Source organism: Rhipicephalus microplus, chromosome 3 (genome assembly GCF_043290135.1).
Source record: "Rhipicephalus microplus isolate Deutch F79 chromosome 3, USDA_Rmic, whole genome shotgun sequence".
In the NCBI taxonomy this organism is placed as follows: domain Eukaryota; kingdom Metazoa; phylum Arthropoda; class Arachnida; order Ixodida; family Ixodidae; genus Rhipicephalus; species Rhipicephalus microplus.
The window spans coordinates 22,171,325-22,184,563 of NC_134702.1; positions in this window are offsets into that span (position 1 = coordinate 22,171,325).

Consider the following 13,239-nt stretch of genomic DNA (forward strand, 5'->3'; position numbering starts at 1 on the left):
AAATCCCACAACTCGACAACTGTCATCTGGAAATGAAGAAGTTGATGAGTTAGACTACCGGATAGCAGACGACGTTCACTGTATACCTCAGAAAATAGAAACTATGAAATGGAGGAAAGAAGAAGAAGAAGAAGAAGAAGAAGAAGAAGAAGAAGAAGAAGAAGAAGAAGAAGAAGAAGAAGAAGAAGAAGAAGAAGAAGAAGAAGAAGAAGAAGAAGAAGAAGAAGAAGAAGAAGAAGAAGAAGAAGAAGAAGAAGAAGAAGAAGAAGAAGAAGAAGAAGCGCCTTTAGGTAAGCTGCATTCCGACGCATTTTTCCTGACGATAATAGTGAAGGGGGAAAATTCTTCCCTAGAGGCTTCGCTGCTTCCCAGTTTCCTCTTGCTTTCTTTTTTTTTGTTGATAGCGCGGCAATTGGGAGAGTGTCAGACGGAGGAAATTACAGAAAAGAAGAGAAATATTGCTGTCACCCCTGCTTCCTCGAATGACCCTTGCCGACGTCTCGTGCTACCGCGATTCGCGGGGGTGCATTGCGCAGCCGTTGGGAATAATTGGGACCATGTCTTGCCGGCTTGCGCTGCCGTCTCGGCAGTCTTCGTGTGCCGCTAATGGCTCTCGAGTCAGCAGGCTGCTCGGCGAAGAGGAACATTCGTGTGGCTGTAGGCTTCTTACGGTCATCAGTTGATTCTTATTGTTTTCTTCCGCCGCTAAAGCCACGTCACCTCCTGTAGCTGCCTGTGGGCACGTTCTCAGGGAAGAAGGGAGCGGGTAGGGCATAAAAGAAGTGGCCACATTCTTTTTTTCTTTTTGTGGACTATAGTGTGTGGTACTTCTGTTTGCGCCGTAAAGGTGGACACACTCTTGGCCGTTAGCATTTTTCGGAAGATGGGATTCGATTAGAGACGCAAAGAGGTCACCGACCTGTACGGCAGCGTCTGGCATAGACAATTCTTGGAAGACCTATACAGGTACCTTGTTGGTTTGATAAGTAGTCGCTTGCATTTGTAGGAGTTACGGAACATGTTTTGCAGCTAGTTAACTCATGAAGCAAGACGCATCAGCGATGGTACATCACACGCACGCACGCACGTGTGCGTGCGTGTGTGTTCGTGTGTGTGTGCACGTTCAGCAAAGCATGTTGTGTAGGAAATACCGAGCAGATTGAAGAACAGTTATGCCGGAACACAATTTTCAGAGTTGTTTTGCGCTGAAATTCTGCTAAGCTGCCCTATACATTCCTGAAAAAGATATCCGTTTTTTGTCTTGATTCTGTGAGTTTTTCAAATGTAATATCGCAATGTAGAGATAGCCATCCCTAACGTAGCCTGCATTACCATGTTTTGACTGTAAAAATACGAAAAACAGTAACAAATTTAATGAAACCCGGATTTTCCTGCTTTTGTGCTTGCGATGCGTGATGAACTAGTTTAATAGTATGATAAAATGAGAATTGCCTTGCTTGTCATGATTTTTTAAATTCTTTTCTTGGTTTGCTTATTGAGGAAATGCTCGACTGATTGACGGTCTTTAACGCTTAGAAAAAACGTCATAGGATGAAAGGCAGAAGAGCTATTTAGATTCTACCAAAGTATTTGTTTACGCGTACACAAGGCTCCTAACACAATTATTTTTCACGTGCTGTTCATTTTGATAGTGCAGCACTGAGCCCATGACAACGGGATCAAATCACATGCATACGAAGGTATCGAGTCGCCGCCACAGTATTTATTCCTGTGACGACGGTTAAATTTAGAATGTCAGGAAAACGTTTATTCAGTCTAAATCCTTAAATGGCTCATCAAACACAAAAAATTTACTGTCGGCGTGAACGCGAGTGATGCAAAAACTTATCATCACGCGATAACGTCACCTTGTGACGTCATCACGACTTCGCAAACTACAAAATCAGTGACTTCACTATGACGCCAAACACAGTGATGTCAAGTAATGACGTGATCACATTACGTCGTAGCTTGATCAAACGTGGGTCGCTTATGGAGGCTATGAAATAGCTGGTGACGTGAACAAAAGTTGCAATGCCTCGGATCCTGGAGGCAGCGTAAAATCACATTAGGTTCAGAAAGCTTTCAGAGGTGGGTGGGGGCGTATCAATGCTTCGACTGAGGAAAAAAAATCACAGCATATCCACGGAGTTCCTTACACTTTCTCATCAATCACGTGAGGACTGAGAGAGTGTTAAAAATAAGAAAACAAAAACACAACAAAGGAACAAACTAAACATGAAAAGTAAAAACAAAACAAGCTACGAAATTTGCATAGAGTAGTCAGTCGATTGGCCACAGGATTTTGCTGAACACACATGGGAGTTCGCAAAGTGCTCTTAATTTTTTTTTTCTTGTTTGAGAATCAGCAGGTATTCGTCACTGGCGTCTCTTAGATTTACTTTCTGTTACAACCGGTATTTCTTGCAATCCACCTCTTCATACTAACAGTGTCTGGTCCAATCACTTCTAACAAGTCCCATAATTGAAAATCCCTACACGTTGTCGTAAAATCATTCTCTCCTCCAAGATGGTCGACCCGTTTCGAAGTTGGGCCAACGTTAGAAATGGAAGAGAAGTGACAGCTAGAAAATAACGCATCAAACGAGAAAGTACAAGCAGTACTCTATCGGATAGAGCATATAAATAGGCACAAAACAAAGACACCTGTCTTTCTTTCGCACTAAAGCCCTGTTGTCAGATATTGTGTTGATACCAAATGAACTGTGCTCTAAACTCTTCATCGGATTTGTATGGCCCTGCGCGCCACACTTCGTCGTCTTTTGTGTCCTGAACGAGTCGAGTAAAGTTTTTTTTTTGCTTCTAGAGATGCTACTTGAACCGAGTAGAGTGTTTTCACATTGTCTTCGTCACTCGTTGGATTTTACTTTTATCTCACTCTATAGGAGCGAGCTCAGGAAAAATCGATAGGCTGCGGATTTTGTGTTGGCAGCGTGCCCTTTTTTCAACTCGCTTTAAAATGCTTCCCGCTTTTGTCAACTCAGCATGCACTGTCCGGACAACGTGGCCTTTCGCAAAAGCTCAGCAGAGACGACCAGCAAGGCGAGCAGTAAGATCGCTTGCAAGATCAAAATGAATAGCCCTACTCTCACAGAAGCGTGTCCTTTCGAGCTCGAAGCGGCTTGACAGTTGGCAGAAAGTAGTTTTATTTTTTCAGATAGTGCATTACTTTTTTGTTTCTTATATTTTAAATTCTTGGGTAGCTACAACTGTGCTTTTTAAACGTCAAGGAAAGAGTTAGAAACGATAAAGTTAAGCTTCGTGCTTTCAGAGATGAAGCGCTGATAAGAGAACTCACAAAGTAGGAACGCACGTATTGGTCTCAGCCGATCCTTTCAAGAATGTCATCTTTCACTCCGGCAACCATATGGTCTCATCGTGAATAACACATTAGGGACGTTCTAGTTGTGAAGAGAGTTATCGCGACGTCGGGGGATCAGGCTTCAAGCAGGCTGTACCCCACGAAGTATTTTATTGTAGCGGCCATTATAACCAAGTGGCGTCGCTAGTAAAAAGTACAACGTAAAAGGAACATTGATATAGCCATGCGTGATTAGAAAACAAAGTGCAAAAACAACCTTTCGGAGTCTTCGACGTTGACATGACTGGCTTGCACAGTACATGTCGTGTCGATGCACTCTACAATGCATTTAATATGGCTAGAAACAACCTACAACTACCAGGGCAACGTGAGTAGACCTCGCATTTGCCATAATCAGATGAGATCTGATAGAAGAACCACTGGCTTAGCACTTTATGGACAACAACGCAGTAAGAATAAAAGGAAAACAATACCCACATCTGAACTGACCACATATGACCAATAAACATTGTATACGACTGTACACCGCTTTTTCACTCATTTACATGCGTAAGTGGGCAATGTGTGGGCGTTTTATGGTACAACCAAACAATTCCATTGCTTCGCCCACTCATTATTTCTCCCCCTATCGTGATGCTGTGAATGTTTCATTTGCACATACCATAAGCGCTGCCTGTACACCTTGAGATTTTGCTTTAGAAAGTGTGTCAGGTCGAGCGCAGGGTCATCTATGCATGTTATGGCTTCAGCGTTGTCGTGGGCGTTTGCGGCTAGTTGATCCGCCAACAAGTTTCCACCGACCTCGTGATACCCAGGAACCCAGCACACAACACGTTGTTTGAGTGTCTAGACCGTGCATAACAGAGCGAAGCGACACTATGAGAGGATTTCTATTTTTTTTCCGGAGATTTCAAAACTTTATTGACGTTTATATATATAACCACGTGTTGTAGTTTTATTCTTTAATATTTTTTGCACATATTCGGTTCTTTCGCTTTCGCGTAGAATTCTCGAGAAATATTGTTTGTACGGTTTCCTAGATATGGGAATGTGCAGTTTATCGACGTGTTTATTTACCGACTACGCTTTCTGCGAAACCCCTTTGCAAACGCGTGTTGTGCGGACTCTCCGCTTTTCACGAAATAACCAATAATGCGTTCGCTGAAACGTTTACTACGAACCACTTGTGCTTTGTGACTTGGTATTTTTTTTTTGAACAGCGGGCTTTTAGTTTTGAGTGGGGGACCGCCCAGACTCCTCGCTACCGACCACTCTCACAAATAAATAACGTTTTTGATGCTAAACTTGGCTGAGGATAATTCAGTTTGTCATCAAAAACGAGTAGCTCTTTGATTCAGTTTGTCATCAAACATGAGCAGCTCTTTGGAACAGCTGCGCTTTGTTCGCCGTTGCTTTCAAGGGCAAACTTTGCCATTACCTTAAAACTCGAAGCTTCTTGTCACAGGATCGCGTTCTGGAAGAACTTGATCGCAGCAGTTGCAGTGATCGCGTTGCCCTATCGCCAGAAGTCACGCACCACCAGCACGATTGAGAGTTGAAGAGAAAAAAAAGTTATGTACGTAACATTGATTTTAGGCATCAGGTATCGACACTCGAACATTGGCTTTCATTTGCGCTGGCGTGCTCCGTTGGCGAGCTTTATCTGTCGCCCATTGCAAAATTGGATCCCAGAGGCCACTTGGAAAAACAGCGCGTGGTTGCCATCTTCCCCGCCATGTGTCAGCACAGTCTCAGTAGCGGACAAGCTTTCATTGAACGAAATAGCCTAACTTTCATAAATTATCGAGGTAGTATGTAGACCCTTTTATTAAGGTATGCACCGGTATGAAGTGTAACCAATATAACGGCTAAAGTGAACCAAAAACATAATTTTCATTTTTTGAGAATTATTTTTCTGAATATTTGAGGACCCAGATGTGATTGCTAAACCAGAAGTGCTGAAAAAAAAAACGACAAGAATGTCCCTCGATGCTGATTCCATTTAGAAACAAGCGGAGAACGCTATTTTCTAGAATCTGAATTAGAACGCCATCTTTCTAAGCGTAACTCTGCAGCGATTGATTCATCGATGTTTGGACTATGAAAATTACCGTGACTGGTAAAAAAATTGAGGAGGCGATGGTGTAAATGGAAGCTGTTCGTCGGCTTACAAGGCCAAAGGCATCACAAGCTATTCTAAAAAAATCATGGATCTATAAAGTCTACTGAAATTATTGTTTGGCAAAGCTGCTAAGCACAGAGCACGCTTACGTCAAAACAAGTGACGCTCGCGTATTCGAACATATCGCTTAATGACCAAGAAGATGGCGTCGCACATTCACCGAGTGCTTATAGGCACGAAGTGCTTAGACATTTGACAAGTGTGGTACTTATAACCTGGTTTGTTGAAGTAATTTTCCATCGGCGTTATTAGTTATTCAAAGCCCTCACCAGAAAATGCTAGAGCGTGTTTGCCACTAAGAAAGAAAGAGACCGAAATTGAGACAAGAAGTCGCACGAAAAAGACAGTAGAAGTGCCTCGTGTTGCCAAGTTTTCCGGTTACTGATGAAATTCAAAGCATTGCCTAATCAAGTAAGCACTGGGCCTGTTTCGAGTGCACTCGAAAAAAAAAATTAACTACTCTGTTTACTTACGTCAGGTTATTGAAACAGCCGCAGCAAAAATATAGAACTCTCTGCAAGTGGGAAGGAGGAAAAATCGAAATAGGAGTGCCACGAGTAGACGACACGAGTTTGAAGAGTCGGGGAACGTACTGGAATTCCCTTCTGTGACTACGTCTCTGAAGTCCCGAAAGAACTCACGCACGCCTTGGAGGAAAAAAAACAAAAACAAGAAAAGTCATCGTTGAAGTTGCACGGTGTCGAGGAGGCCCGAGATTCCAGAGAAGGCCGCCCAAACATCGTTGCACCACGTCGGTACTGCACCGCTGCATTCCTCTCTCAAAAGGCGACGTTGAAGAGCGAACCATTTTTATCAGGCAAAGTGCTTCGACACTTTTCTATTTTTCTGTACGTATAGAAACCTCTGATTTGGATTTACTCAAAGTTAGCGCGACGGGAGGTACGAAGACCTCGAAGTTTTTCGTGCAGGACGGCGTCGCTGTTTGTATGTGTTTCAGTAAGACGTTTTGGTGGCCGTTGGTTCATTGCTGCGAGACGTTCCCAAACTGCGCGAAATGCACTCGTGCTGATATATGTGTTTTCTACTCTCGGGTCCTCATCAGTTTGCCCAGTTTAATATTTTGTATATACATGGCATGCAGGATGACGCTGAAGCAGGCCCGCACGTTTCACTTCTGACCTGTCAACGAGCGAGAGGATCTGTGATGTTAACATACCTGGCGTCAATTAGAGACGAAGCGCGGGTAACACCGACGAGACGAGAGCCAAGGAAGCCGAGCGGAAGCGCCGACAGCGAAAGGCCAATGCCGGCGAATCCTCGACGTCGCCGTCGTCGGCAGCATTTCGAAAGCGCGGCGTGCCCTGCGCCGAAGCGCCCACGCGAAAGCGCCGGACTCATACCGGCCGATCAGGAGGCGACCTGGAAGAACCATTCAGAACCTCTCGAAGACGCCCCTGCTCCGAGTGCGTTGCCGCGCGCGTCGGCAACGTCGCGATCCTCGCGCTGTACCTCACTCCTAACCTGCCGAAGGAACAGGTTCAGTGCTGTCTATAGAGGAGACGCTGACTGATCGCGGAGATGTGTGTCAACGCGCGCCTCTTATAGTTGAGGGAGACTTCAACGTTTGACGTCAGCGGAGGAGGGGAATGGCTCGCCAATTACATGCGTTACGTGCACTGGCTGAAGTGCGTGTCGGAGGAATGGGGAGCGTGCATTGATATGATTTTTGCCCAACCTCGACGTCGAATGTCTGCAGGAACCTCTCAGCGTGCACTTCACCGTTCACAAGGCCGTGGTAATCAAGGCGAAACGTGTGCCAGCTCCGGTCCAGCGCCAGTGTCCTGTCTGAAGAAAGGACAAGACCTATACGCCATCCATCGTCACAAACGAATTTTCCAGCGCTCACCGCAGCACCCGCGTTAGCGTCGTTCAACCTGTGACGCCACCCGTGCACAACGCCGTTGATTCGCACCCCATCAGGGTTCCCTTTGGGAGAATATCGTTAATTTGGGAGGATATCGTTAAGACAGACAGACAGACAGACAGACGGACAGACAGACAGACAGACAGACGTATTGGTGGAGGGATGAAGGACAGACAGACAGACAGACAGACAGACAGACAGACAGACAGACAGACAGACAGACCGACAGACAGACAGACAGACAGACAGACAGACAGACAGACAGACAGACAGACAGACAGACAGACAGACAGACAGACGGACGGAGACGGACGGACACACAGACGCCGAAAGTACTTGCAGTACGCAAAAGAAATTCGCGTTTATAAATTGGCGGATCCTGAAGTTTCCTCTTTAAGAATATAATGCGATAGTGATATTCGGTACCTAGTGCGCACTTAAACCATTTAGTGCATGAAATCTTTTCAAACTTGCTATGCATCCACTACGTGGCCATGAGAAAATAGGCGCAGTAACGTGGGTGCCTATTGTAGCGGGTGACCGGCTTTAAATCATGAAGCCATTATGATAATCCCTTCTTCTGATACCCGATATCATTGGGTCTGTACACCGTCGGACGTTGGGTCTGTACAGCATCAAAGTTACTTTCACTGTATGTGCAAGCAGAGGAAGCTATTTTCACTGTATTCACAAGCAGGAAAAAAAAAAGACGCATAGCGGTGTTGTGGAACACCCACTTACCACGCAAACGACCCGTGTTCCTTCCGCACTCGGACCCAGAAGGTTTCTCGTTATTGATTTTATTTTAATCGTTCTTGATTTTTCGGTCACGCACAAGATGATGAATTTTCGTTCACGACTTGTGACACCAAAGCCGACACCAACGCCGGAATGTTTGCCAAACAAGCTCTTTAGCGCGAGAGCGTTTAAAGGACTGCTTGTGTACCCTACTTAGTTCCGAGAAATTGGAACGTAGTGCCAACCGTTTTATCTGAGCGAGCGTTCGGAAACTGCCACTGGACGTTCATTAGCCGGCCCCTGACGCGTCAGACTAAACTAGGACCTGGTCAGAGAGGCAGCGGTAATCCGCAGCGCTTCGAGGGGGAGCTGTACGCTAGTAGGCGCTCCTGTGAGCGCGGCATACTGGGAATTGCAGTCCCCGAAGTCACGCCTGTCGGCTCTCGCAGAGCCGTATAGTGCCGCGGGGATGAACTACCTGTCCACTACACGCAAAGTGCTTTGCCGACTTCCTGCTACAAGCCTCTTCCCAACTGTACATTGCGTGGAGCCCGTTTTATCGAAGAAAACGCTTGGGCGACGCGTTCAGCAACCGATTACAGCTGAATCACGACCATGCAGGCATGCACAGGGGAATATTTTACGAAGGGTACATCTAACCCGACGTATCCAATCAGCCTTTCGTTTCTGTGCTAAGATAACATCTGTCTCTCGAGGCACGCACCCTTTGGTAAATTATCAATGAGGTTTACACTTTCATTAATTTTAAGTGTTCAGAGAGAAAAAAAAAGAGAGGAGAGGAATGGTATAAAAATGAAGAAGGCGATTATTCTTTTTCCTAGGATGCGTTTGGGGGAGGAAAAAAAATATTAAGGCAGCTTTGCGTAAATGGCGCCAAGCCAGACAGAAGTTCTCACCTTGACGGGCTACTTTGATTCCCTTCCGTCTTTTTCTTTCTTTGCTTTCATATCTTTTGTCTGTTTTTATATTTCTGGGATTTTCTTTGTTCTTCATCTTTATTTATTCTCTCTCTCTCTCTCTCTCTCACTCTGTACATTTCTTTATTTTTTAACATTTTCCCTCTGTGTTCCTTTCTTCTTACTTTCTTTCTGCGCTACACTTCACTCTTTTTCCTCATCCTTCCTCTCATTCGCACCCTGAATTCACTTCCTCGTGCTATATTATAGTCTACGAGACTACGCTACACTCAACTAGTGTGTCGGGGTAGCCGAGGGGTTACAATGCTCACTTTTGGATTGCGGGGACGTGGAATCGAACCCCACCTCGCCAGGAAGTTTCTCTTCTTTCATTCTGTCCCTCTCTCTCTGTGATCGTTATCTCGTCGATAAGGATTTTCTATCCCGTGCCTGAGAAATAGGCGCACACGTTCTTGAAGCGAAGCAAAAGACGAAGACGGTGACGGCGATAAAGACAAGGACCATGAGATCGTGTGCCAGTTTATGATAATAATTCTTGTTCTCGAGTGACGCACTGTTATAATAATAGTTGCGAACGTTTTACGCTACAAAACTGCAACACAATTACCGGGGACGCCGTAGTGGAGAGCTGCACGAATGTTGACCGTCGGGTGTTCATTAACTGAACGGGTTTCTAGTGTTTCGCCTCTATTGAAGTGCAACCACCGGGATTCGATCCCGTGACCTTCGGTTCAATGGTCGAGCACCATAGCTACAAGGCCACCGTGGCTGGTTCTGGAGAGGGAATCAGATAGAGAAAAGTGAAAGAAAGGAAGAAACAGTGCGTCAAAGCAGCGTCTTTGGTGATACGTCGGTGGTTTTGTGAAGCGTTGCGAATTAACCTCTCAGAACACCCGTAGAGGGGCGGTGGCGCATCGAACGGCATAATGTCGCCGCCTATGAGGTCTCAGTCGAACGCACAGAATAGTCCGCAAAATGAATTGTCATTTTTTACGCTTGCTGCGGCGTGCGGAAAACATGCGATTTTTGTGTTTACATAAGGACTGAGCATCATTGTTCTTTTTCTTGCAATCATATCTGGTGTAACACTTCCGGTTTACAGAGTATCCATAAGAAGCCCTGTCAGAAAGAGAAAACGATGGTTCTGGTTCACGTTAAAAGTTATACTGAATACATATGATATCGGAGCATTACTTTACTCAAACTAAGCGACAATGAACTATCAGGATAATTAATCAAAATTAATTGATGTCAATGGAAGATTGAGAGGAGCTGGAATCATAGCGCGACCTGGTGGAGCTGATTCCAACCATGCGCTTTTTTATTCATGGCCTGTAAGGTCTTCTTCGGCAGCGTAACAAAACACGGAGTTAGCCAATGAATACTTTAGGGCACACAAGCCGACGTGCAAGTACCGCTACCACACACCTACGTCAAAGATTAGAGTTGCCTACAGAATATTTTACCTGTATCTTTCACAGGCTGGCACTAAGCGAATGAATAGTCGAAGTAAGCGAAGGGGTAGTCAGAGAAATGTGGTGGCATTTATGAGCCCAACACAATATAGCTTCATATTTAACACGTTCACTATTAAAGGGCACCTGGCCGGGGACAGCAAGGAGTTCTACGTAGATGCAGGGAACACCGTACGCTCTGCTCTTTTGTCTTGTGAACAGTTCGCATCGTGACGGTTTGACGTGCGGCAGCACAGGGTGTCGGACGAGGCAATATTTCCACTCACAGAATGCACTGCGCATGCGCAAAGCTTTTTACACAAAAAAATAAAACTAAAAAGCAAAAGAAGAAATAGTTTACGCTGACGTGAGAAATAATATTTAACATAACACATCGAACAGCATGACCCGCGATGGTGCACATCTTTCAATGGGCCACAGGCATGTGACTCGGCCCGCAAACCGTAACTCCCTAGTACATTAGGAGTCGTGCACTCCTTTTTCTCTTGTGGAGTTCTCAACACGGGGGCGTCATTTTTCTCAGCCACTCTACCAGGTTTGTACTTGTGTTTCATTCTCCGTCCCATCATTTCTACGTTTTTGCCGGCCGTGTGTACGAAACCACTCACACCGTTCCATTTTCCTTGTTTTGCCTTGCTTCTATCGATGACTACGTAAGGGAACTGTTCTCACTCTGTTTCTCGTAATGACTCGACCTCTCCTGACATCGATTCGCATTCGGAGAAACACCGTGTCATATGCTTCCTTACTCTCGAAACTTCCGTTCTAACACTGTGGCGCTGTTTATTCGGCGTTTCTTTCACGGACTCAACCGTCCTGTGTATCGAGCGAAGTTCGAAACGCCTTAATGAAAATGCCTCGTGGCGCTCGGTCGCTGCTTTGCCGACGGCAGCTGGCACCTTCGAGCGACACATTGACTCGCTGTCATACGCAGTGTGTCGCGGGGGCTTGCTGTTCTTTCGACAATGTCGTTTACGATACAAGTGCACTTTTACTCTTTCCACGAACACCGGTCATTAGGTTCGTGTGACATTTTCACACGAACCTACGGCTCTATTTTTACCCTGGCTGAAAAGCCCCAGTGATGACACGTGCCCCTTTTTACTGACCGATGCTGTAAGGAAAGACTAACATGAATCCTGGTGCATTCACTTAGGGCGAATCGAAGATAAAAGACACTTTCTTTCTCTTCTCAGTCAATGTTTTGATGGAGAAGGTATACTTGATTTATTGATTTATTGATTGATTGATTGATTGACCCATTTAACCTGGCGCAACCCACCATGGCTGATTGACCATAAAACGAGCGGTGCCTTGCTATATAGAAGAATTCGTTTGAACTGTTGGAATGTTTTGCAACAGATAGTTTTGAAATAACTTTTTGGTTTGATTCCCGAGAAAAAAAAGGAAATAAGAAAGATAACAGTTTTTCAATAGTCTTGATTTCAACAATATTAGCTGTCAGTTCATTCAAAAAAAAAGAAAACTAATGTTTTTGAAAAGAAAGTACTTGATTTCGATAGCCTTTGTATTCAGTTCGTCTGGTCTCGCGTAGGGCATTGTACACTGTCTGCACGAGCCGTGGCTGCACGCACCACTGCCAATCGCCGTCTTCATTTTCCTCTCTTGAGGCGATGCGCTCGCCGGCTTAGTTATCCGCCGTAATAAAAGTGCTACAACGGCACCGTGTGGCGTTATTTATGATGACGTCACGTCAGAATTCGTGACGTCATGTTAAGGTCACAACTTTCTGCGATATGTGACGTAATGGTGACGTTACATGGTGAGGTCGTCACGTGATGGTGAATTTTCGCACCCCCTCGTCTCCGACGCCGGGGAACGTTCGGCAACGATGTAAAAGTTTCCTGCTTCATGGTGTGTTAAAGGTTTTTCTCTAAGTATTGGTGTTAATTTTAGTGCAACATTATTTATCCAAGCAGCTTTGCTGAGTTGGTGAATAGAAGTGGTGCATTTCCTTTTTTGAAACACAAAATGCTCGACAAACAGTTCATTAACGATCGAAGAGTGCCTGTCTTACGTTTGGTAATTTTAAGATAATCATTTCCAGTTGTTTTTTGCAGGGTATTCAACCAATTCTCCATCGCCGGTTAGTGAATATTCACACACCCACCATTCACAAAGTAGTTTTGTCACAATACAGTTCAGTCTAACAGCAAAGTATTCTTTACAGGCAACCACAAAAAAAAAAAATCTATCTGGGTAGTTGCAACATAGGTATATTTTACACGTCCATTACTTATTAGAATAAAGCATCGTAGAATATTTACTAGAGGGGGTTGTGCTACCGTGATCGTTCAAAAATGACGCGTAGCACGTGCATTTGTTTAATATTCGGGCTTGCTACTTAGAACGCGCACGTGACTAACTCCGTTGATTTTAGTGTTCTGGCATTTTGTTTTGAATAAAAGAATGAGTCGTGAATCTTGCGAGACTATTGGAATAGGTCAAGCTACAAAGGTCAAGATGGTGAAGTGAGACTGATGAACTTTGTATTGTGACAAAGTGGTCTCTTGCCACACGGAGCCTCCCCCCCCCCCCCCAAAAAAAATGACGCTTAGGGAAATCCATGTACTATCACAATGGAAAGGAGCGCGAACAGTGTGGGATCTACAGGGCATGATTCATCGCATTTTTTTCAAGCAATTTGAACGTTTTAA